General features: G+C 42.2%; 1 protein-coding gene across 2 annotated transcripts in view; it reads right to left on the bottom strand.

The window, feature by feature from the left end:
• The window catches only part of HOPX (HOP homeobox), a 32,859-nt gene extending 9,473 nt beyond the window's left edge, over positions 1 to 23,386 (bottom strand). The window contains exon 1 of one of the 2 annotated variants that reach the window (XM_066278699.1): positions 23,006 to 23,386. The gene's annotated coding sequence lies outside the window, so the exon portion shown is untranslated. Of the gene's footprint in view, positions 1 to 18,709; positions 18,846 to 23,005 lie in introns of those variants that run through there. The other variant, XM_066278700.1, reaches the window with a different exon arrangement.
• Positions 23,387 to 23,591: the final 205 nt, after the last annotated feature.

Here is a 23,591-nt window from a genome sequence, read left to right as displayed (position 1 = left end):
TATCTGTGTGGCTTCCTGTTACAGGACTGTGTATGAGGGTTCATGGGTAGACCCCCTGTTGACTTTAAAATATTCCCTAGGTTAGTTAGCTGAGGACCACTGGACTTGGCTGGCTGCTAGCTAAGGAGATTTGTGGGAGGACCATTTAAAAGCAGTTATCTATTTTCCCATGTATAAGACTCACCCTTTTTCGAAAAATTTGAGGTCTAAAAACTGGGTGCGTTTTATACAGTGGTTGTAGATTTTTTTACTTGCATTTCCCACTTTTTCGCATGGATGAGGAGTTGTACGAATTTTATGATGAATAAAACTTTGAGTTCAATAACTTTATGTAATACTTTTTTTTTCTTTCAAATTTTGGGACCCAAAATTAAGGTGCCTCTTATACATGGGGAAATACGGTACTTTTCCAAAGTTTGACAAACAAATAAACTTGATTTCTAGAGGAGAAGATGCTAGACCTAACCTCTACAGCCAGAACTACCTTACTTCTCCACAAAACACGGTTATGTCAGCCTCCTTTGGCTGACAAGCGCTTGCTGCTGCTTCTTTGTTTCTTCTCACGGAAACTTATAAAGCAAGTTACTCTAGTAACCTTGGCCTTATAAAACTTCTCAACTCTTTCCAGCCAGGAAACTGTAGAATAGTTTCTCTGAAGGTAATCTAAACTATTTTAGATGAAAAGAACTAAAAATATGTTAAAGCTTCTTAAACATTAATTTTGGCACACGTTCTTTGTCGCTGTGGTTACAAATACCTTAAAGAAAATTTCAAAGAGTAATTTGTCTCATGAACGTCGTGTTTTCTTTTGTGGATCGAGGAAGATAATACATAAACATTTCCAAATTGCTTAAATGAAAATTTCTGGCTTCTAAATGAATTCCAACGCCTGGGTAGATAGCTTTACCTTTGTCCCCTAATCCTGTAGTTATTTATTTTAAAGGTATTTACCTATATGAACTCAGTGACAGAAAGTGCTACAACTGGTAGCCTGTAGGGATTGCTATGGACTCAAATTTGTCATTTTCTTCTCCCTCTCCCAGCTATTCTGTCCTCTTTGTCAAACCACTAACATCAAACCAAGAGAAAAAGATTATCAAAGGCTGAGAGGCCTAATAAATAGAGTCCCGTGATGAGCTAGCCAAAAGAGAAAAAAGCAGATGAATCATTCTTTAGGGCTGTCTCCCAATTTTCTTTAGCTTGAATTTTTTTGTTTGTTTGTTTACTGTGAACTTTCTGGAGACAATGGGCTCTTGAAGCAACTTGTATTTTCTTCAGTAAAAAATAAAAATGATGTGCTGCCATTTCCACAAGAAAAGTAGTGGGTCTTTGGAAGGGGATAGCATCTCCCCACTCATCACTTACTGCAGTGTTTTTCAACCAGTGTGCCGTGAGACATGGTCAGGTGTGCTGTGGGGAAATTAAACATGGGTCCCCAAACTACGGCCCGTATGCCGGATATGGCCCGCAGAGGCTATTTATCCAGCCCACCGCCAGCCACCTCCATCTGAACATAAACATTCCCCTCACAATCCCTCCAGCTATCAGCGACAGGAAGAGTGAAGGCACAGGAAATGCTCACTGACCAATCACCTTCTAGGATTCATCCCCACCACTAGTGATGAACCAATAGTAGGCCGCCTCTCATCCACATCCAGGAAGGTCCCCGCTCAGGCTGCTGCGCACTTGTCATTGTGTGGCCGCGGAGAGTAGTTGAAGCTGCTACTCCTCCCCATGGTCCCGATTTCTAATCCTGGTCAGGACTGGAGGTAAATTGCCACCACTAGATGAAGCCTCATCCTCAGCTGGTTATGTCTATCCTGATGGTGTATATAGATATTTGACCTTTTTTTTTAAAAGAGGCCCCCCCGCAGAGGGTGATATACAATGCATCACAATGTTATCTATATTGTATATGGGCTCCTGAAGGGTCGTCTTCTTAAAGAGCTCAAATCTCTATATACACCATCAAAACAGACAGAACCAAGGCCCCTGCACCCAGCTGACCATGGGATTTGAATCCACAACCTCAGGGAGAACTCTAGTATTTATCAGAATCCTTACCTAGAAAGCAAACTTCTCAATCTGACAGTAGAGATGCTCTGAGGACTTATGATGTTACATAAGTACCCAACATTTTTTTTTTTTTTACAGAGACAGAGAGAGAGAGTCAGATAGGGACAGACAGACAGGAACTAAGATGAGAAGCAATAATCATCAGTTTTTCGTTGTGACACTTTAGTTGTTCATTGATTGCTTTCTCATATGTGCCTTGACCATGGGCCTTCAGCAGACTGAGTAACCCCTTGCTCAAGCCAGAGACCTTGGGTCCAAGCTGGTGAGCTTTGCTCAAACCAAATGAGCCCGTGCTCAAGCTGGTGACCTCAGGGGTCTTGAACCTGGGTCATCCGCATCCCAGTCTGACGCTCTATCCACTGCGCCACCACCTGGTCAGGCCCCAACATTTTTAAAAATTGATTTTGTCCAGTCTCTATATAGAGAGAGTATTTGCCAAATTGATTTGAACCCACAACCTTGATGAAAGCTCCAGTATCTATTAGCGGGACTGTATATATGAGGGGTTACATGGGACTGTATATATGAGGTTACATGGGACTGTATATGAGGGGATGTTACGTGGGACTGTATTTATAAGGGGATGTTACGTGGGACTGTATATATGAGGGATGTTACATGGGACTGTATATATGAGGGGGTTATCCTTTTTTATTTAACTTATTTTTAATAAATGTAATTTATTTAAACTTTAAATAAATTCTAACAGTTAGAGTGTCATTTTATGTCATTTTGGTAGGTGGTGTGCCCCAGGATTTTGTAAATGTAAAAAATGTGCCGCGGCTCAAAAAAGGTTGAAAATCACTGACTTACTGAACTACACTGGACAGGGTGGAAGGGGCATCACCCAAGCCCTGTCTCTGAGAAATTGACAAACAGGAGTAGAATGTCATTCTGCCGCCCCGGCTAACACAGGTCTGGATGAAGAAGACAGAGTTTTGTTTTGGGTTTTGATTGGTTAAACGTCCTTAAGCTTTGCTGAGCCTCAGAATCCTTAGGCCTGGCTGAGCCTCAGAATCACCTGTAGAAACGCCCAGGCCCGGCCCAGATCTCCTGAATCAGAACCACATTTGGATAATTTGGTGTGGGAGGTACTCAGAAGGTTTCTCAGCTCTTATAGTATTTTGCATTTTAGTCCTTAAAATCAACTATAAATATTTAGAACTTGTTATACCTTATACCTAAAAAGATGCATTAAAGTATCTTCTAACTCTAACACTGTATATCATCTCAGTAGTTGATTAGAAGGTAGGTTGAAGTGGTTTTAAAGGAATAAGCTTTTAAAAATATACACTGGAGGAAAACGTAAACAGCACACTATTTTTTGTATATATGGTCAGGAATAGGAAAATTGCCTTTCAAATTATGAATTATCAAAAGAGAATTTCCTACAGTTTTAAAAATTAGGAATAACATAAAACCTTTTAAAAAATCTTTCAGAAAAATGTATTCCTGTGTTGAGATCAGAGTTTAAGAAAGCAGAGCATAAAAAAAGTCTTCCACCCCATCATACAAACTTCCATAATTGATTTAGAAGCTAAAAATTATAGTGGAAAAGATTTGGCAACCTGACTTTGTCCTATAATTCCTTAAATTTTCCAGTGAGGGAAATGCTGAAAGTTATCATTTGTATAAACCACTTACATAACAGAACTTAAAACGGAAGTTTAGCCTATGAATACACCATGTGTACATAGCATCATTGCTATCCTCAGGGAAACAAGATTCCAAACCTGTATGGAAAAATACATTTTTAAATGTTTATTGATTCCAATATTACATAGTAAAAAAAAAAAAAAAACTGGAAAAAATGATAAGAAAACACCAACAGTGGTTATATCAAGATTTTGGGACTACAGATGACCTAAAACTTTTTCTCATTTGTATTTTTCTGGTTTCTCACATCCATTACTTTGAAATTTAAAAATTTATCTATTTTTTTCTTAAAAAAAAATAAGACATCCTCAATCAGACCAATGGGCTGATTTCTGTTTTATCATATTATTGGTACTAAATACATTTTTAAAATAAACATAGGAGTTGTTTTCAGTCAAGGCCACCTAGATGATTAGGGAAGTAAGCATTTTCATTTTCCACTCAAAGAGCTAAGGATGCATGTAACGTACATTAAGTTAGGAAGCAGAAACTAAATAAATGCTAGTGGATCCCACCCATTTTAAAAATTAAATAATTACCATGCCTCTGGAAGCTGTTTGTATTCCTTCCCAATCCTACCTTCTGGACTTTTTTTTTTTTTTTTTTTTTTGACAGAGAGTCAGAGAGAGGGACAGACACACAGGAAGGGAAACATCAATTCTTCGTTGCAGCACCTACGTTGGTCATTGATTGCTTTCTCATATGTGTACCTTGAGGGGGGGGGGTACAGCAGACCGAATGACCCCTTGCTCAAGCCAGCAACCTTGGGTCCAAGCTGGTGAGCCTTGCTTAAACTAGATGAGCCTGTGCTCAACCTGGCGACCTCGGGGTTTTGAACCTGGGTCCTCCACATCCCAGTCTGATGCTCTATCTAGTACATCACCACCTGGTCAGGCCGTACCTCCTGGCTTATCTGTTTCCAGAGGAAACCAATGTTCTGATTTTTGTATTAATCACCCCTTTGTTTTTAAAATTAGTTCTAGGCCCTGGCCGGTTGGCTCAGTGGTAGAGCATTGGCCTGGCGTGCAGGAGTCCCGGGTTCGATTCCCGGTCAGGACACACAGGAGAAGCGCCCATCTGCTTCACCACCCCTCCCCCTCTCCTTTCTCTCTGTCTCTCTCTTCCCTTCCCGCAGCCAGGGCTTCATTGGAGCAAAGTTTGCCCGGGCGCTGAGGATGGCTCTGTGGCCTCTGCCTCAGGCGCTAGAATGGCTCTGATTGTGGCAGAGTGCTGCCCCAGATGGGCAGAGCATCGCCCCCTGGTGGGCATGCCGGGTGGATCCCGGTCAGGTGCATGTGGGAGTCTGTCTGACTGCCTCCCCGTTTCCAGCTTCAAAAAAGTACAAAAATAAATAAATAAATAAATAAAATAAAAATAAATAAATAAAATTAGTTCTAGCACATATGTATGGTTCCCTGAAAGAACACATTATTTTTTAGTTTTGTATATTTTTGAGGTGTATAAAAATGGTATCGCTGCATATAATTCTTCTGTAAATTGCTCTTTTCATCAACATGCTTCCAAGATTCATCCATATTTCTGTATTTAGAGAAGTTCATATTCTGTGATGTTTTCATTTTGTATTTGGGTTTTCCCAGGTTTTTTTTCCTATGATGAATATTGCCTTTCTGAACATTTTCATATGTGCCTTCTGAAACACATGTGGGAGGCTTTGTCTAGGATCAATTCAGGGAGTGGAACTGGCATGGAGTTATTAACTTCACAAGATAATATAAACTTGTTTTCCAAAGTTGTTGACTAGAAACTACATTTCTACCAGCAGTGTGTAGTCTTGTCTTTGCTCCACATCCTCGTTAACATTTGTATTGCCAAGCTTTTAGTTTTTTGCTATTATTTTTATGTATTCTTTTTATCCACAAAAAATATCGAAACCTTCCTGAAGCTATTTATAGTTTCAGCCTGCTTAACTTTTGGGGGCTAAAAGTTTCCAAATGTTTACTGTTTGCTTGGAAAAGTATTTCCTGTTCCAGCCCAGAAGGAGATTTGAAGTATTTTTTGAGAATTTAGACTCTGTCGCCAGGCTAACTCATTGTTTCCATTGGTGACCAAGAACAACACAAAAGATATATGGAAAAGTAATTACAGCCGACTTTATCTGTATTATGTTAAAAATGTTACTATGTTCCCTTCTAAGACCTCCTGGGAGTCAGAACTTGATTCTGCACTTTAAAACTGTGTTATCGGTATCAGTGATTGCTGTCTCCAAAAAACTGAATAGGAGAGTCTCTAAATAAAAACCACAGAAATGAATTCAAAATGATGGAAGAAGCAGAAAAATGTAGAAATAAACAAGAAGCAGAAAAGAGAGAGACTCTTAGGCTGTGACTTTAAAATAGGATATAAGCAAGTAAAGTCGAATACTGTACTCTAGTGCTGGAGCTGCTACACCATGACAATAGGGTGCTGGAGCTACAGTTCCAAAGCAGGTTGGTATCAGTTCTTTCCGCTTCTCTCACAATCCTTTCTTACAAATTAGAATGGAATTACTCGTGTTTTGCAATTAGAATAAGGTTAACTCACTCGTCTCCAGAGCCAGAGGAAGCCTCCGGATTCCACCTTTCTTCTGGCCACAGCAGAAATGGTAGCTTGGGATGTCATTGGCCTCACAACTGATTTAGACCTGTAAAATCCTGCATATTCTCCTTATATTCTATTAATGTCAGAAATTCTACAATACTATCTCTGAATCCACCTGTTTTGATCATTGAGCTCTAATATTGGTCTGTTTTTAATTTTGTCTCTTTTAGTGAAGAATTGGGGCTGGGTGAGGCTGGTCTTTCTTGGGTGGGCTGGTCTTTCTTGGGTGGGCCTGTCCATTGCACAGTAGGTCTACCCTGGTCTCTTCAGCCTCATTCTCTTAGCTGCGGCTGCAGCCTTCTTGCAGACCGGCACATGTCCCCGGGAAAAGAGTCTCACTTGCCACTGAAGCAACGGAAATGATGGAATGACCCCTTTCAAGTTTTGTTCTGACTCCATTTTTTAGATGCAGATAATTGGGGAGATTTGTTGAAGTCTGTCGAGTAAGAGCTGAGCTCTTAACTTTTGACCCAGTGTAGCAGCTACAGGGATGTGCAGGACCACCTCTCAGCTCACTCTGACAAGCATGATGTTCTCCCAGGACATGCTGCCCTTGACTCAGGGAGGCAGGAAGACTGAGATGCCGGCTAGTACTTGACTGAATTCATGCCATTCCAACTGGTTGCCAGGGATCATACCATCCCAAGACCCTTCCATTTCCCCAAGTTCTCCCAGGCAAAGATGTCATGAGGAAAAAACAATCAAACAATTGAGAAATGGGCAAAGGACCTGAATAGACACTTTTCCAGAGAAGACATAAATATGGCCAATAGAAATAAGAAAAGATGTCCAATGTCAATAGTCATCAGAGAAATGCAAATTAAAACCACCTCACATCCATCAGGATAGCTATCATTAATAAATCAACAAACAGCCCTGGCTGGGTTGCTCAATGGATAGAATGTCATCCCAGCACACCAAGGTTGTGGGTTCGATCCATGTTCAGGGCAAATATGAGAAGCGACCAATGAGTGAACATTTGAGTGGAACAATGAGTTCATGCTTTTCTCTCTCTTTCTGTCAAGTCAATGGAAGAAAATTTTATAAATACACTTAAAATCAATCAATCAATCAATCAACAGACAGCAAGAGCTGATGAGAGTGTGGAGAAAAGGGAACCCTCATGCACTGTTGCTGGGAATGCAGACTGGTGCAGCTACTGTGGAAAGCAGTATGGAGTTACCTCAAAAAATTAAAAATAAAACTGCCTTATGACCCAGCAATTCCATTTTTGGGAATATATCAGAACACTAATTTGAAAGAATATATGTACCCCTATGTTCATTGCAGTATTATTTACAATAGCCAAAATTTGTAAACAACTCAAATGCCCATCAGTAGATGAGTGGATAAAAAAGTGGTGGTACAGTCTGACCAAGCGGTGGCGCAGGGGCTAGAGCATCAGCCTGGGATGCAGAGAACCCAGGCTCAAAATCCTGAGGTCACCATCTTGAGTGCCAGCTCACCAGCTTGAGCACAGGGTCGCTGGCTTCAGTGTGGGATCATAGACATGACCCCACGGTCGCTGGCTTGAGCCCAAAGGTTGCTGGCTTGAGTAAGGGGTCACTCACTCTGCTGTAGCCCCTGATCAAGGCACATATGAGAAATCAATCAATGAACAACTAAGGAGCTGCAATGAAGAACTGATGCTTCTCCTTTCTCTCCCTTCCTGCCTGTCTGTCCCTGTCTTTCCCTCTTTCTGTCTCTGTCTGACTAAAAAAACAACAACAAAAAACAAAAAAACTGGTGGTACATTTACACAGTGGAATACTATTCTGCCGTAAAAAAGGAGGAAGTCTTACTTTTTGTGACAGCATTGGAAAGACCTGGAGACTATTATGCTAAGTGGGATAAACCAATGAGAGAAAGATAGGTACCATGTGATGTCATGTACATGTGGAATCTAATGAACCCTATAAATTGATGAACAAAATAGAAACAGGCATGGACACACAGAACAGACTGACAGCTGTCAGAGGGAGTAGGGATTGCAGGCTGGGTGAAAAAGGGCAAGGGATTAAGCAAAGGAAAAAGGTTTATGAACACAGTGAGGGGATTGCAGGAGGGTAGAGGAGGAATAGATGGGGAAAAGGATATCATGAGGTTTGGTTTTTGATATCTCAGCCCTGCTCTGGGACTGCATTGCTCAGGAGTTCATCTAAGGCTTAAAAATGTGGAGTGCTGCCCTGGCTACATAGATTGGTTTGTTAGAGCATAATCCCGAAGCACCGAGGCTGCTGGTTTGATTCCCAGTCAGGGCACATACGGGAACAGATCGATGTTCCTGTCTCTCTTTTACTCTCTCACTTTCTCTCTCTAAAATTAATAAAATAAACATTTGTTTAACATGTGAAGTGCTGCTTTCTCTTCTGTTAAGTTCAGCAGATCTGAGGTGCACGGTCTGTGGGCTCTGTGTAGTTGCTAATTCCGCTCATTGCTCTCTGGGCCCTCCTCTTTAATGTGCTCTCCCCGTGCTGAGGAGCCCCCCCCCCCCGTTTCCGGACACCCAGCAGAACTAAGAGCAACATGAAATCTAAGTTAATGGAGTGAAAGGATCCAATAATGAGAAGTTCTGAGTACTGATCACTCCAAGCATCACTTAGCTGAGTTTCCATTTCTCTCATGTGAAAAAGAAATATAATAATACATACTTTATCCAAGCTCACAGACTTGTTAAGTTCATATATTATTGTGGGGACAGTGTTTCTAAACTGTAAAGTGCTTACTTACAGAAGATATTATTGTTCTTTAAATGGGTGTGAGCTAGACATTCAGTGGGTGTCTCCTGGGTGGCAAACTGATCAGAACAGCTTATAAATTTCATTCTTTCTGGATTACAGTCCCCTTCTGGAATGGTAAGGCACAATGGTTGAAATCTGAACTTTTAAAAAAAATAAAATGTATACATTGCTTCATTAGAAGATGTATCACTGGGTGGAACTTCTCAAGACTAACAAGGTGGAGCGTGGTGGGGGTCATACCATAAGCATGTTTTCTCATTAGCATTTCTACATTGTGCATTGATTTCAACTTAATTGTTGGTATTTCCACTAAAATAATGGTTTCTTTGCTCATTCTTCCATGCCACTCCCCAATTTATCCTTTTTTCCTATTAACAAGGAAACATTAACAGGAAAGAAGATGAGTAGTGAAAAAGCCAAAACTAAGCAGGAACAAACATTCTATGAATTGGTGAGTAGCTTTTTCTAGGCTGTCTTGGCCTAAGAGAATAATGACCAAATTGAAATTGTTTTGAAATAATTTGTTCGTGGGCCTGTCTACCCCACTAAATTATGTGCTCTGTTAAGAGCGATGTGTCATCTCTTATACAATTATATCTCTCCAGCATTCATTAGAAGTATCTGGCACTTAATAGGTACTCATTAAATGTCTGTTACACTGAACTTAACTGCTGCCATCTGGCGTGACTTAATTTAGTACATAAATTGGGAAGAGACTGCTCTGTGCTTTTCAATAACCAAGACTGGCCATATTCAAAACCAAAACATAACACTGGAAAAAAATAACTTTCCAAGCTTCTAATATCTTTTGGTCCTCCCTGCCCCAAATAGCACAACAGTTAGTTCATATTTCTGAATTGCATACAGAAACCTCACCCCTGTTATAACAATAACAACAACATACTTACTGAGTAAATAATACGTACCAAGCATAGTCCTAACTGTCTTAAATGCAATGAACTCATGTAATCATCAGAGGACTAGGCACTCTTACTGTCTCCATTGTACACAGCTGGAAATTGGTAGAGATGAAAACTTACATAACTTTCCCGAGGAGCTGTTTATAACTTTCCCCAAATACAAACCCAGTGAGTAGCAGAGCAGGGTTTCAAACTCAGGAAGGCTAGCTCCTGCATCCATGCTGTTAACCCACACACGCTCTAGTTCTTCCTTGCACTGAGGAGCTGTGTAGGCAGAAGAGCCGTGATGGGTGGTTGTGGAAAGAGGGGCAGGAAGGCAATGTGTTGCACCTGCGACAGGAATACTATGGTGTCCTGTGTCTGCTCCAGCGCCCCCGTGGGGACAAGTCTGGGAGCAGGGTCTCCTTCCCTGTGGCATGTTTCTCGTGGTTGGTGACCAAACACAGCACTGACCCCGGCTAAATGAGCCAGCCAGTCGTTTCAGTTCATATCACCAGTACCTCCAGCCAAGCTGGCTTTCTTTCCCCACGCGTCCTCCTGTAATTGGTACAGACATAATTAAAAGATGACATTATGCGAATAATATAGTGTACCAATGTGAAAAGGGTACGGCATCTGACAGAATAGAACAGAAAGGTAAGCTTCAACCAGACCAGGTGGATCTTAATGACTATTTCTACTACTTAATCCTTAGATGTACAGTTTGGTTGAATTAATTAACTTCCTAAAACTGTTGTTGGAACAAGTCTCCCAATGGTCCAGACTTTCTACGGCCACTTACAGAAAATAGCAAGATATTTTGAAAGCTATTGGAAGGAAGAGTGTCTGTGAATGACCTCCAGCAGTGAATTTAATTAATTAATTAACCCCAGATATAAAATTCTCTGGAGACACATCGAGTTCTTTTTATTGATAGCCTAATTCATGTGTTTAATCTAAAGTGCTGTATGTAGAAACAAAAGGGAGTGGTGAAAGACAATAATAAACCCTCAGGTTTCCTTTTCCAGCGTGCGATGAAGTAAGTGGAGTATTTAGTCTGTCTCCTCAGAAATAAACAGGCAAGTGAAAGAGAGCAATCCCATTTCCATACTTTCCTTATAGGGGCTATTCATATATAGACAGGCTGCTTTTCCAGAGATCTGTCTCTACAGTGATTATTGGAATTCAGAAAAAGTTTTCTCTAGAAAGAACATTATAAATTGTAGGTAGAATCCCAGACTAACCTGCAATGGAGAGTGTAACTAAAATGCTACATATTTGTTACTGGGGGGGGAAAAAAAAGTAGAAAACAATCCTGTTCAAATATCTTAGTGAAACTTAATAAGAAATCATTTTATTTTGAAAGCAGATGCTTATGAAAAGGTAGTTTTAATTAAAATTTGGCGCCTGACCAGGCGGTGGTGAAGTGGATAGAGAGTCGGACTGGGATGCAGAGGACCCAGGTTCGAGACCCTGAGGTCGCCAGCTTGAGTGTGGGCTCATCTGGTTTGAGCACAGCTCACCAGCTTGGACCCAAGGTCGCTGGCTTGAGCAAGGGGTTACTCGCAATGAAAAACTGATGATTGATGCTTCTCATCCCTCTCTGTTCCTGTCTGTCCCTATCTATCCCTCTCTCTGACTCTCTCTCTCTGTCTCTGTAAAAAAGAAATGAAAAAAAAATTGGCTTAGAGAAATGAGGCTTTGGTGCAGACATTGAAATTTTCAGGGAACTTTGGATGATCTTAGAGGTTTATAGCACAACTCTGATGTGTTTCAAGTGTCCAGATCCAGATTTTTCTCTGACACCTGGTTGGGTGGGCAGTGAGCGCTTATTGAATGCATGTGGGTTGAACTTTATTTTCACTGCAAAAAGTATGACTGTAACTTATAAAGGCATAATAATTAGAGTTGTATTTCTGTCATAGATGAAATAAAAAAGGAGAAAGAGGAAGAATGGGAATATTAAAAAGTATTGATGTGGAAAATACGTTGTTTGAGACATAATTAATGAACAATAAAGAGAAACCCAAAGTTGACTCGGCATAATCCTCTCTTCATTCTCAGGGACAAGGAAGAAAGTTGATTTCATGCCTTGCATTTCTTGAGCCAGCCACAGGGTGGCACTGTCAGACAAGAGCAGTTTAGTTGTGGGCCAGAGTTCTTTGTAGATGGGGAGAAGCAGAAATAAAGGTTTTTGTTTTGTTTTGAGTAGACAGTATTAGTTAGAGGGAATGTTTGTATATCATTAATGGATAAATTGCACATGGGGGATACATTTTTACATCCTCATTACTAAATGAAAATATTAAACTGGTATGTAGTAATGAAAAGCACTAAGGAAGGAGTCAGACATAGATTTCCATTTTAACTCCTCTACTTAATAATCACATGACCGTGGCTGAGGTCTATAAGCTTATTTGAACTGTAGTTCTTCTCTCTAATATGTGGCTAGAACTTTCTGCCCTGCTTGTTTATTGCAGTGTGGTCCAGTGAGATTATGCTCATGAAAGAACTTTAAAAACTAAAATGATATACGCATTTACAGGAGTGTTACATTATTGATCTACCCAGAAGAATGAAAATGTTGTGCCTGATGACTTCTGAGATTATTTCTCCTCTAAAATTCTGATGATCAGAATAGCCTGGGTTTTACTTTATCGTGTTATTCCTCTTCAACAGTTTACTGATGTCATTGACCGGAGACAGACTGTGTGCCTGATTTGCCAAACACGCTGTGCCTACTTTCTACTTCAAAGGACAACTAAGGAGCCCATGAAACATTTTGAACCAATGTGCTTTTTAAATATTCAACCTCTCTGTTAAATTAACATGAACATCTAACTTGTTATCCAACCTGGAACACGCAAGTGTAAAAGGGGTGCTACGAATAATCACACCAAGATACCAGGCATGCATCAGAAGTGTCTCAGGCAAACCTGGACATCCCCTTATTAGATGTAAAATGTTACATTTCTCACTTAGATGTAGAATAGTAAATATGTTCCTCTTGAACTTAGGAACATCTGTAATACTGATACAAATTTACAAGATGCAGGTTTATTAGGATCTTAGAGGACAGACCACAGTGACAGACAGGAGGTTGCTTTCACTCTTAAGAAAGCATATTGTTGCAACTCTGTGTGGTTAAAAGTAAGAAGGATACAGATGGTTTCAAATTTCCTGACCTTTCATTTTTATTGCAGTTAGAATAGGTAGGGTAGAAATTTGTCTGGTAGGATAAATAATGCGTGGGCCTCTGCTTGCTTTGGGTATTGTTAGTAGGTTGTGCTAATGCTTAGTAAGTGCAAATATCCCTTGCATCTCAAACACAGTTCAATCCTATGATCAAATATAAACAAAGGAACAAAAACAGCTTGAACTAGAGATTTCCATGGGCACAGTCATGTGCTCAGGGCTTTTCAAACCAGATATTACAGAAGGGGTAGGCTAGTGAAGTAAATTGAATAATCAGATCTCTCCTCTTTGAAATGTCAGAGGCCTTACTACACCAACAAATTTGATGAATAAATTTCTGTTATGGCTTGACCAGGCAGTGGCGCAGTGGATAGAGTGTCAGACTGGGATGCGAAGGACCCAGGTTCGAGACCCCGAGGTCATCAGCTTGAGCATGGGCTCATCTGGCTTGAGCAAAAAAACTCACCAGCTTGGACTCAAGGTTGCTGGCTCGAGTAAGAGGTTACTCAGTGGGCTGAAGGCCCGCGGTCAATGCACATATGAGAAAGCAATCAATGAACAACTAAGGTGTCACAATGAAAAACTGATGATTGTTGCTTCTCATCTCTCTCTGTTCCTGTCTGTCTGTCCCTATCTATCCCTCTTTCTGACTCTCTCTCTGTCCTTATAAAAAAAAATCCTGTTATGGAAGATGCAGAAAACAGAATTTCCTAAAGAAAACCATTAAATAAAAATGGCACTAGTAAGCTTAGACGTATACAGTAGCAAAAAGATTAACTTTCTAAGCAGTTTGTGGAGAGAAAAAATGGCACAAATAAGTCAAAATGACAAGTAATAAATAATTTTAACTTTTTAGAGTATGTATTAACTTTTGGTCACCCATTTAGCTTCCTAATTATATTTTATTTAGGAAAGCATTAATTAAAGTATTACAGCAATCAACTGTAAGGCAGGGAGATGTATATGTTTGTTGCACAGATGAGGAGGGGTGCTCAAAAATGTAAATGCTGATGATAGAAATCAGTCTGGTATTTGAAAAATTTAATGCAGATAAGCCACACAGATCACTGGGAATCAAGGCGACAGAATTGTCATAATGCTCTGTAGCCCTTCAGTCACTTCAGAATGTTAAAAAATAGTTTCTCGTGGGGGAGGGGGTTTGGGGGAGGGAGTAAAGAGGGGCAAATATACGGTGATAAAAAATATTTGACTTTGGGTGATGGGCACACAACACAATCAACAGTTCAAATGCTATAGAAATGTTTACCTGAAACCCATGTACTGTTATTGATCAATGTCACCCTGTTAAATTTAATTTTATAGATAAAATATTTTTTAAAAATAGAGTTTCTTTCTGAAAATGTTCCCATTCCCATTTCAGTGGCTGAAAGTCTGGGGACATGTCATCATGGTTTGTGTTTTTAAATGTATGCTGGGTTCTACAATATTATTGCCTGAGTCCCAATTGCTTAGTAAGGAGCAGTGGTTAAAGACCTTCATGGTACCGCATGTGCGTGATCAGTAGACGCACAGGCTCCCCTCTCATAGGCATTGTGACCTGCCTAATGCAAGCAGGCATCACTTCCTCAGGTTGTCTGTACATTGTGAAATGTATTTTTAAAAAGGCTTTGTGAGAAAAACAGAATTATCTCTTTGCACAAATATACTTCAATCAATTATATTTTACAGTCCAATGGCCATTCTTATCTTATGACTGTAATTAGGCAATGGATAAAATGATACACACCTGGTACTTTGTAGAGTTCCAGAGTATGCCAAAGTCCAGCCATGCATGCTGCTTGTTGCCATGTGACTTGGTTACACGGGCCCTACTGAATTGTTTGTATAAACAGGTGTTCAGCTAATGAGACAACCAGAGGCTGAGCAGCTCCAGCCTCGTCGCAGAAAGTCCAGCTCAGGGGTTGCCTCTGAGCCTGCAGTAGATTGTTTCTCTGAGCCACCGACATGCCGCTGCGGAAGGGGGCTGGATGAGGCCCCAGAAGGCCCACACTGTCTCTCCAGCAATGTCACTTCGATCTCCAAGTGACTTTGGTCAACTCACTTCATTGCTTAGAACCTTCATTTCTTCATCTATGACTGAGCTATAATCCTCCCCCCACCTGCCTCACAAGGTTGCCGTAGGAGTCAATGGATGGATTGTGTTTGTGAATAGCACTATAAATTATGAACACTATAGAAATACAAAGTACCATTATGAAGGTGCTAATCCAGCTTTCCCAGTGACTCAGGACATGATGTTGGGCAACCGAATGACATCAGGTTTTGTAATCATTAAAATAGGGGAAACTTTTAGAAACCTCAGTCAACTTTATTTTTGTAAGTTTTAAAAAAGATTTTATTAATTGATTTTAGAGAGAGGAGAGGGAGAGAGGGAGAGAGAAAGGCTGGGGTGGGAGAAGGAATGAGAAGCACCAGCCTATAGTAGTTGGTCCTTGTATGTAGCTTGACCAGGCAAGCCGGGGTTTCAAACTGGTGACCTTAAACCTCAGCATCCCAGGTCGATGCTTTATCCACTACACCACCTCAGGTCAGGTGTCAACTTTATAACTAATAAGATTTCATAGAACATTTTATTTACTTTGCTCAGGTAATCAATGATCAATTTGGAGAAAGGAAGTGCTTCTAACACTGACTAGCTCAAGTGAAAGAACATGACACTGAGAGGGGAAAATCACTGAGATCATACGTTTTAACTTCCTGGAAATTATTTCAGTCATCCCTAAAGTCATAGTAAAGTCCTAAAGACTTCTGAGAAATTTCCAAGTGTCTGAAATACTAGACTAGAACTTGTGATATCAGGTGTTTCCATTTCTCATGGACAATCCAATATCCCATATTGCTTAAAAGAAAAAAATAGGCCAACTAGCCCACCCTGTTTCCTTTCCCTGTCTCCCACCAACCAGATCTAAAAGATGGTTGGGTATTAGGACATTCATTACAGAATCATTTATGGGAATTAGAGGCAGCAGAAATGTCCAACACCAGAGGATTTAGGTAAGCATGGAGTGTAGGTAAATAGTAGATTATTTAAAAAAAAAGAAGTTATAAATAATGCATTAGGAATATTAGAATATAATCAGTCACATAGGTAGATTTTATTTTATTTTTTATTTATTTATTTATTTATTTCTGAAGCTGGAAACGGGGAGAGACAGTCAGACAGACTCCCGCATGCGCCCGACTGGGATCCACCCGGCACACCCACCAGGGGCGACGCTCTGCCCACCAGGGGGCGATGCTCTGCCCCTCCAGGGCGTTGCTCTACCCCGACCAGAGCCACTCTAGCGCCTGGGGCAGAGGCCAAGGAGCCATCCCCAGCACCCGGGCCATCTTTGCTCCAATGGAGCCTTGGCTGCAGGAAAGGAAGAGAGAGACAGAGAGGAAGGGGGGGGGGTGGAGAAGCAAATGGGCGCTTCTCCTATGTGCCCTGGCCGGGAATCGAACCCAGGTTCCCCGCACGCCAGGCCGATGTTCTACCACTGAGCCAACCGGGCAGGGCCACATAGGTAGATTTTAAAACTATGATGTTGAATTGAAAGAGAGAGCAAGAAGGAGAGCCGAAGAAATAGACCGAGAGGTAAAACTCAAGAAAGGTCTTGTGTACAATGAACTAAGGAGTATATTAACTCAACGTGAGCCTAAAGACAAAAGAACCTACAAGATTTAAAAAATTACAGGATTGTTGGACTCTCCCCATCTTTCAGAGCTTGACTGTATAATTCTTTCCAATGTATCAATATATTTTGCAGGATAGAAAAATACTTCATGGCTCACTTAATACCCTTCATGTAAACTGCCTGAAGTTTACACCAGTCCTTGAGCTTTTTCTTTTATTTTCTCAAAGGGCAAGCTGAATAGCTGGCCATTAACCTCCATGACCACTCAAGTGGCTTTCCACACCATCGTCAAATGGCTCTCTAGCCTTCACTTCTCCAAGTGAAATAGCATCAGGTCCTCTTGCCTCTCCTTACAGATTCGATTGTATTATTATTTAGTTGTCTAGGAGCCTCTCTGAGCTAGTGCCAAGGACTCTTTTCCCTTTTAAATTGTGGAACCTGAGTCAGTCAGGTACAATGTTCCTGCTTCATAAGCCCCAGGTCTAGCCATCTCCAAAAGGAGCTATTCTACTCCCCAGGAAGAATGTGAAGAATACATAGTCAAAACAAACAAACACACAAACAAAAACAATACAGAGTAAAGTGATCGACACTTTGGGCATATGTTAAATTAAAGTTTTGCCTAAAATAAATTTTACTCCTGGGCACCAATAGACTAGAAATTTGAAAAGGAGCAAGGAGATAAAGAACTCAGGAAGATTGTTTAAGTAAATTTCCTCAGGGAGAAACCGCACAGGCAGGGAATGAAAATACATCAACAGAGATTAAACTATCTAAGCGGAGCCGGCAGGTCCTTAAGAATTCCAGGAAACCCCAATGGTAATCCACCTATATGTAATAGCCAGAATGACTGCCCTTCGTTTCCTGCCCAGTACACACCAAGAGATTAAGACTGATCAGTGTCTGCCTGAGGCTGTTTTTGTTTTTGTTTTTAACATAAAAGAACAGAGCAGTTCTGAAAGATCTGGCAGGGTTATCATGTCGGGTCATGTTTTTATCAAAACTACTGGAAGCAAATTACAAGAAATTCTCTGAGGATAGGTAAAAATTAACTTCTCTACTCTTCAAAGAGCTTCTATTGCTATCCGAACATGGCCATAAGCTAACATTAGAACCTGAAGCAAACAGAGTAACTTGGCCTGTGATAAACAACCCTTGAACCTCCAGCATTCATACTGAACTTCTTTTCAGCAAGCCAGTATAAATTCACCGGCTCTCTGTCTGGCCAGGATAGATACAATGCCTCCCGTAGGGAAACTGAGTCACAGCGAGAGTGGGTAACTCGGCAGAGAGCCCAGAATAAGGCACAGGCAAGCAAGCCCAGGTTCCAGAGTCAGCTCAGTCCCCAACCAATCCTGGAATTTAGGGCAACTCACTTGACTCTCTTGTATCTTTGTGAATTGTATTCAAAGGAGACCGTATGTACAGTTCATTGCTCAGGCCAGGCATCTTTGAGAATGAAAGGGGTGCTGTTAATAATCCACAGGGACAATTGATCTTTTGGGCTCCCTCCTGCTTTAAAATTCTATCAAAGCTGAGTTAGATCTGAAAACAAAACCCGGGTTCCTGATCGCCAGACCTGTACTCTGCTCCCAAGCCAAGCCGTCTTCTGCCAGGACTTATCTGCCCCGGACTTCTAAGGAAGGGTGTTCAACGTGAGGCTCCACGAAGGCACTTTCTCAGCAGATAAAAAGGACGGCCTGACCTGTACCTGCTTGTTCATGTGCTCACATACCCCAAGCCCCACGTGTGTTCAGAATCAATAGTGCTGGAATGACAAATCCAAACAGCAGCATGAAACCAAAGCTGGCCACCACCCAGACGCCAACAGCTTAATCCCTTCCCCCAGAGCTGAGTCCCCTGTCTCCCGGCCGCCCAGTGTCCCCTGGCTCAGGACAGTGCTTACCTTACCCCTCCCCTCCTTGCTGCTGCTCTCACCAGTAGAGACGATGCTCTCTGGCTGCCAGCTGCCCTGGGTTTCCAGCCACCTGAGACTCGGCTTCAGCCCAGAGGAGGTTAATTGCACACCTGGCCACGCCCGTTTTTAGAGGCAGGAGGTGCCACATGCAGCGGCCACTTGCCCGCAAGAACTGCCCCAATCTCAGCTCTCCAATAAAAGAAAAGGCAGTCACTGGCCCAGAGTCCCAGGAACTGAGGAGACCCTTACCCCGGCTGCAGAGAGGGGGTTCCTTGTCACCCAGGCGGGAGAGACTGCTCTGCCAGGGGCAGCCTTCTGCTTTGGAAAGGGAACCAGGTAGTATTTATAACAGAATTGTTGACATTTTAGTGACCTTAAGGTGGCTCTCCATTATTTTCCAAAAAATAAATCAAATGCAACCATCTCCAACGAGGACAAATGCATTTAACAAAAAATAAACCAATTCAGAAAAAGAAATCTCTCATGGCCCACAGTCTGTAGGGAATTCTATGTGATTTAAGGAATTCTATTAAAAACTCCCAATCTTAGTATAGTTTCCCCCCAACAAGTTGCTTGGAATTCTGACCAGTAGGGGTTATAAATTTTGTCTAAAACTTTGATTTTCATGATTGCCACAAATAGTAATTATATTTATGTAACATTTTGAAGAACTCCCAGATATGTTGTTATCTTGCTGGAACCTATTTATGGAACCTTCAGGGAGAGACATAATTCATTTAACAAATGGTATCTATTAACATCATAGCTTTAATTAGTTTTCCAGAAACGGGCTGGCAAAGCCTTGAGGATATGAGACCCCAGAAGTCAGGCACGTTTGGATTAGAGGAGAGATGGGAAACCACCCACAACATGGCCAGCTGGCCTATGCCGTGGGCACGTGGACACCCACACAGGTGCTGAGGTGAAGGACAAACCGGAAGAACAGAAGTCACAAAGACAAACTTCACCGATTCATACTTCTGCCTGATGTTGACCTGGAAATCACTGTGAAGAGACCCTGTAGTGCCAAATAGACTCATCCCAATGCTGAGAACTCATGCTAATTTCTTTTTTTTCTTTTTTTTTTTTTTTTTTTTGCATTTTTCTGAAGCTGGAAACAGGGAGAGACAGTCAGACAGACTCCCGCATGCGCCCGACCGGGATCCACCCGGCACGCCCACCAGGGGGCGACGCTCTGCCCACCAGGGGGCGATGCTCTGCCCATCCTGGGCGTCGCCATGTTGCGACCCTCCCGGGTGTCGCCATGTTGCAACCAGAGCCACTCTAGCGCCTGGGGCAGAGGCCACAGAGCCATGCCCAGCGCCCGGGCCATCTTTGCTCCAATGGAGCCTTGGCTGCGGGAGGGGAAGAGAGAGACAGAGAGGAAGGCGCGGCGGAGGGGTGGAGAAGCAAATGGGCGCTTCTCCTATGTGCCCTGGCCGGGAATCGAACCCGGGTCCTCCGCACGCTAGGCCGACGCTCTACCGCTGAGCCAACCGGCCAGGGCCTCATGCTAATTTCTGAAAGAACAACTTGGCTGTCCACCAGAGCAGAGTGCCTGGTGCGTCTGCCATGATTCTTTTTAATAATTATAATCCTCTGGCTCATCCTAGATATTACGTAGAGAACAAAAGGAAGCTTTAGTTTTGAAACATCCTTTCTCACCATCCCTTCTCATGTGTTAGCACAATCCTTAAATAATGCACCTTTGAGGCTCTGAGTAATTGTTCTCATTGGCTGCCCCAGAGCATGTCTGGGTTCCAAGAATGTGCTTGAAACCTTATCCTACTTAAAGAAGGAGTGTGGTTTGGAGGACCCAGAGCGATGGTCTCAGGGGTTCCTCTTCCTCTGAGGTCCCGTTGCTGTCCTCCCTGTTCCCTGGGGCACCTGCCTCAGTGGTCAGAGGAGACCTCGCCCTCTTTCTGGGTCTCACTATCCTCATGTATGAAGTCAGGGGTTTGGGTTTCACATCAGAATCACTTGGGGAGTTTCAAACAACAATGTCAGGCTGCACACCCTTGGGTTCTGAGTTCATTGGTTAGGGTGGGGCCCAGATCCAGGTCCAAAACTGAGTTAGATGATCTCTGGGACTCTCCCAGTTCTACAAAAGTTCACAATCCTGTTGGTCTGCTTCTCTACTTTATTTCTTGAATTAATTTTTTCCAGACATACTCATTTTTTTTTTATTTTAAGTATGTTGCATAGGCTGATTTTTAGAGATGCTTTTAATTATTAAAAAAAAGATATATTGCTAAAGTATTGTTTTGGGGGGTATAATTGGCATATAATGCTGAAATATCTACAGTATATATATAGCCTGATAAATTTTCACTCATAAGAAATGGTTCTCTCTGCCCTGGCCTGTTGGCTCAGTGGTAGAGCATCAGCGGGTGTGTGGATGTCCTGGGTTTGATTCCTGGTCAGGGCACACAGGAGAAGCACCCATCTCCTTCTCCACCCCTCCTCTAGCGCTCTCTCTCTCTTCCTCTCTTTCCCTCCTGCAACCATGGCTCGATTGGAGTGGGTTGGCCTAGGTGCTGAGGATGGCTCCCTGACCTCCGCCTCAAGTGCTAAGAAGAGCTCAGTTGCTGAGCAACGGAGCAACGCCCCAGATGAACAGAGCATCGCCCCCTGGTGCAGTTGCCAGGTGAATCCCAGTTCGGGGCACATGTGGGAGTCTGTCTCTGCCTCCCCTCCTCTCACTGAATAAAAAAAAGAATGTTATCCCGTGTACAGTAGTGAACATATCTACATCCCCAAAACTTTCCTGTGCCCCTTGGTAATCCTCCCAGCCCTCTCTTCCATGCCCTCCTTCCCCAGGTAACCGCGGATCTGTTTTCTGTTACTATTGATCAGTTTGCACTTTGTCATTTTTTACCAGTGGAATCATACAGTTGTACTATTTCTGGCCTGGCCTCTCTCTTATTAGTTTTGTCCTTGTACTTTAGATTTCAAGCTCTTTGAAAATAGGAGCCATCTTTCATTTCTTTTCTCTTCCTCCTGCCCCCCCCCAACTTATCTTGGCTCAGAGAAACTGCTTAATTATTATTTGCTAGACAGAAATCAGGCCTTTAGGACTCACAGCTGAGCATCAGTTTAGTGGCTAAGAAGTGCCTACCGTGTAGGGTCTCAATTTCCCACAACATCTCTGTAGGTTCCTCAGCAGCTTCAGCTCAGTGGGGGAAAAAAATGCACTGGCTTCATGTGAAGTTTGGACTTCTAGCGGTCCAGAAAACGAGCATCAAGGTGTGTGTTGGGGACAAGGGGCCGGGGAACTACCTGTGAAAGACTCTTGGCTTTCACCAGAGTCTTAATCTTAATTACAAGGTCTTGACCCGAAGGAGGAACTATAGAGTTGATGTCATGCTTTATTTCTTATTATATTCTTATGCATTTTGTGAATATGATGTCTAATTATAAATCCTCTACCATCTGCTCCCCTTCTCCCTCTCCCCTCCTTCCCGGTACCTTTAGTTCTCTGCCTGCTCCAGTTATACTAACCCCTCTCAACTAAATACACTACAGACCCTGCTGGGCAATGTGCTTCTTCATGAAAACCTTGCATTCCTCTTCCTTCAGGGCATCTAACCAAAGCTGTGTGGTACATTGCGCCTTATATTCAATACTTCTTATTCTACTTTATTTAACAGTTTACCTGGATACCACATGCTCGAATATCACAAACCTACATTTCCTCCAAACCCCAGAAGCATAGCATTCCTTTCCTCTTAAACAATATCAATATTTTCATTTTCATAACAGGTATTATAAGGACCTGAAGTAATAATAAATAGCACTGCAAATTTATAGTTGAGCCACCTCAGCTCGGTCCAGAGATACCTCCTCTTCCTCGCTACGATGAACACACAAAAATATTCTTGTGGTATTAAGTCTGATTTTAGACTGAGATGTAAAATAGCAATAGCAGCTTCTAAATGATTATTAATTCATATGCAATCTGGCCCAGTCATACAAATGCTGATGCAAAGTATCTTTCGGAGATAGGAAAGAGCAGGAAAAACAATTTTAACTATTGGCCAAAAAGCCAACACATGCAGCCCCTTGCTCCAAATTCACCTCAACTCTGTGCACGTTTGCAAGGATCTGATATCTTACATCCAGCAGCTTTCTCTGGCTTCTTGGGACCAGCTCTTAACTTTCATTCTCCCTTTCACCTTCACCTATTCCTAACAGAACGGCAAATACAGTACGTATAGCATTCCACTTGCTTCCCCACAAAGTTCCTTCCTCTGTATTAAAGGCAAACCTCTGAAAAGTACTTACGTGGACGTGGCAAAGGCTGGATTTGGAAGCTGAGTTCTCCAGTGCCAGCCTGCTTAAATAGCAGCTGGGCGGCCTGACACGGGCTGTTGACAGCACGTTATTTACGCCTGTGAGTTCACGCTCAAGCGGGAACCTGAAAAGCCTGCAGCGTGGGCAGGAAGAACACAGCTGAAAGCACGCTGAGTTTACATCTCTCCTGGTTATTCAGGTTTCATACTCAGGCGGTCACTTCTCAGAGTCTCGTGGAACTTTCTCAGCACTCCCTCTTGCTCCTGATCTCTCTCTTAGCCAAGTGAGGCTCTTCTCCAAGATCGGATGAGAGAGACGCAGCCCAGAGAAGGAAGACACACAGGACCTGGAGCCTCGTGCCCAGTTCCTTCGTTTGAATGGGCTTGCAGTGAGATGTTTTCTCATTTCAAAGCATAGGCTTGGTTAGGCTGATTTCACAGTTCTGGCGGCTGGGTGCCAAGCTAAGAGCCTGGGCAACTGCCCAATCAATGAAAACTTTGTTTTGTTTTCAGGCACAGAATGTACAAATAAAGAACAGTTATAAAGGAGGTGCAGGCTAGGATGATACAAGTTTAGG

This window comes from Saccopteryx bilineata, chromosome 5 (assembly GCF_036850765.1).
Source record: "Saccopteryx bilineata isolate mSacBil1 chromosome 5, mSacBil1_pri_phased_curated, whole genome shotgun sequence".
Classification (NCBI taxonomy): Eukaryota; Metazoa; Chordata; class Mammalia; order Chiroptera; family Emballonuridae; genus Saccopteryx; species Saccopteryx bilineata.
Note: the sequence above shows the minus strand (reverse complement) of the source record. Positions and strands in the feature narration are given on the sequence as shown.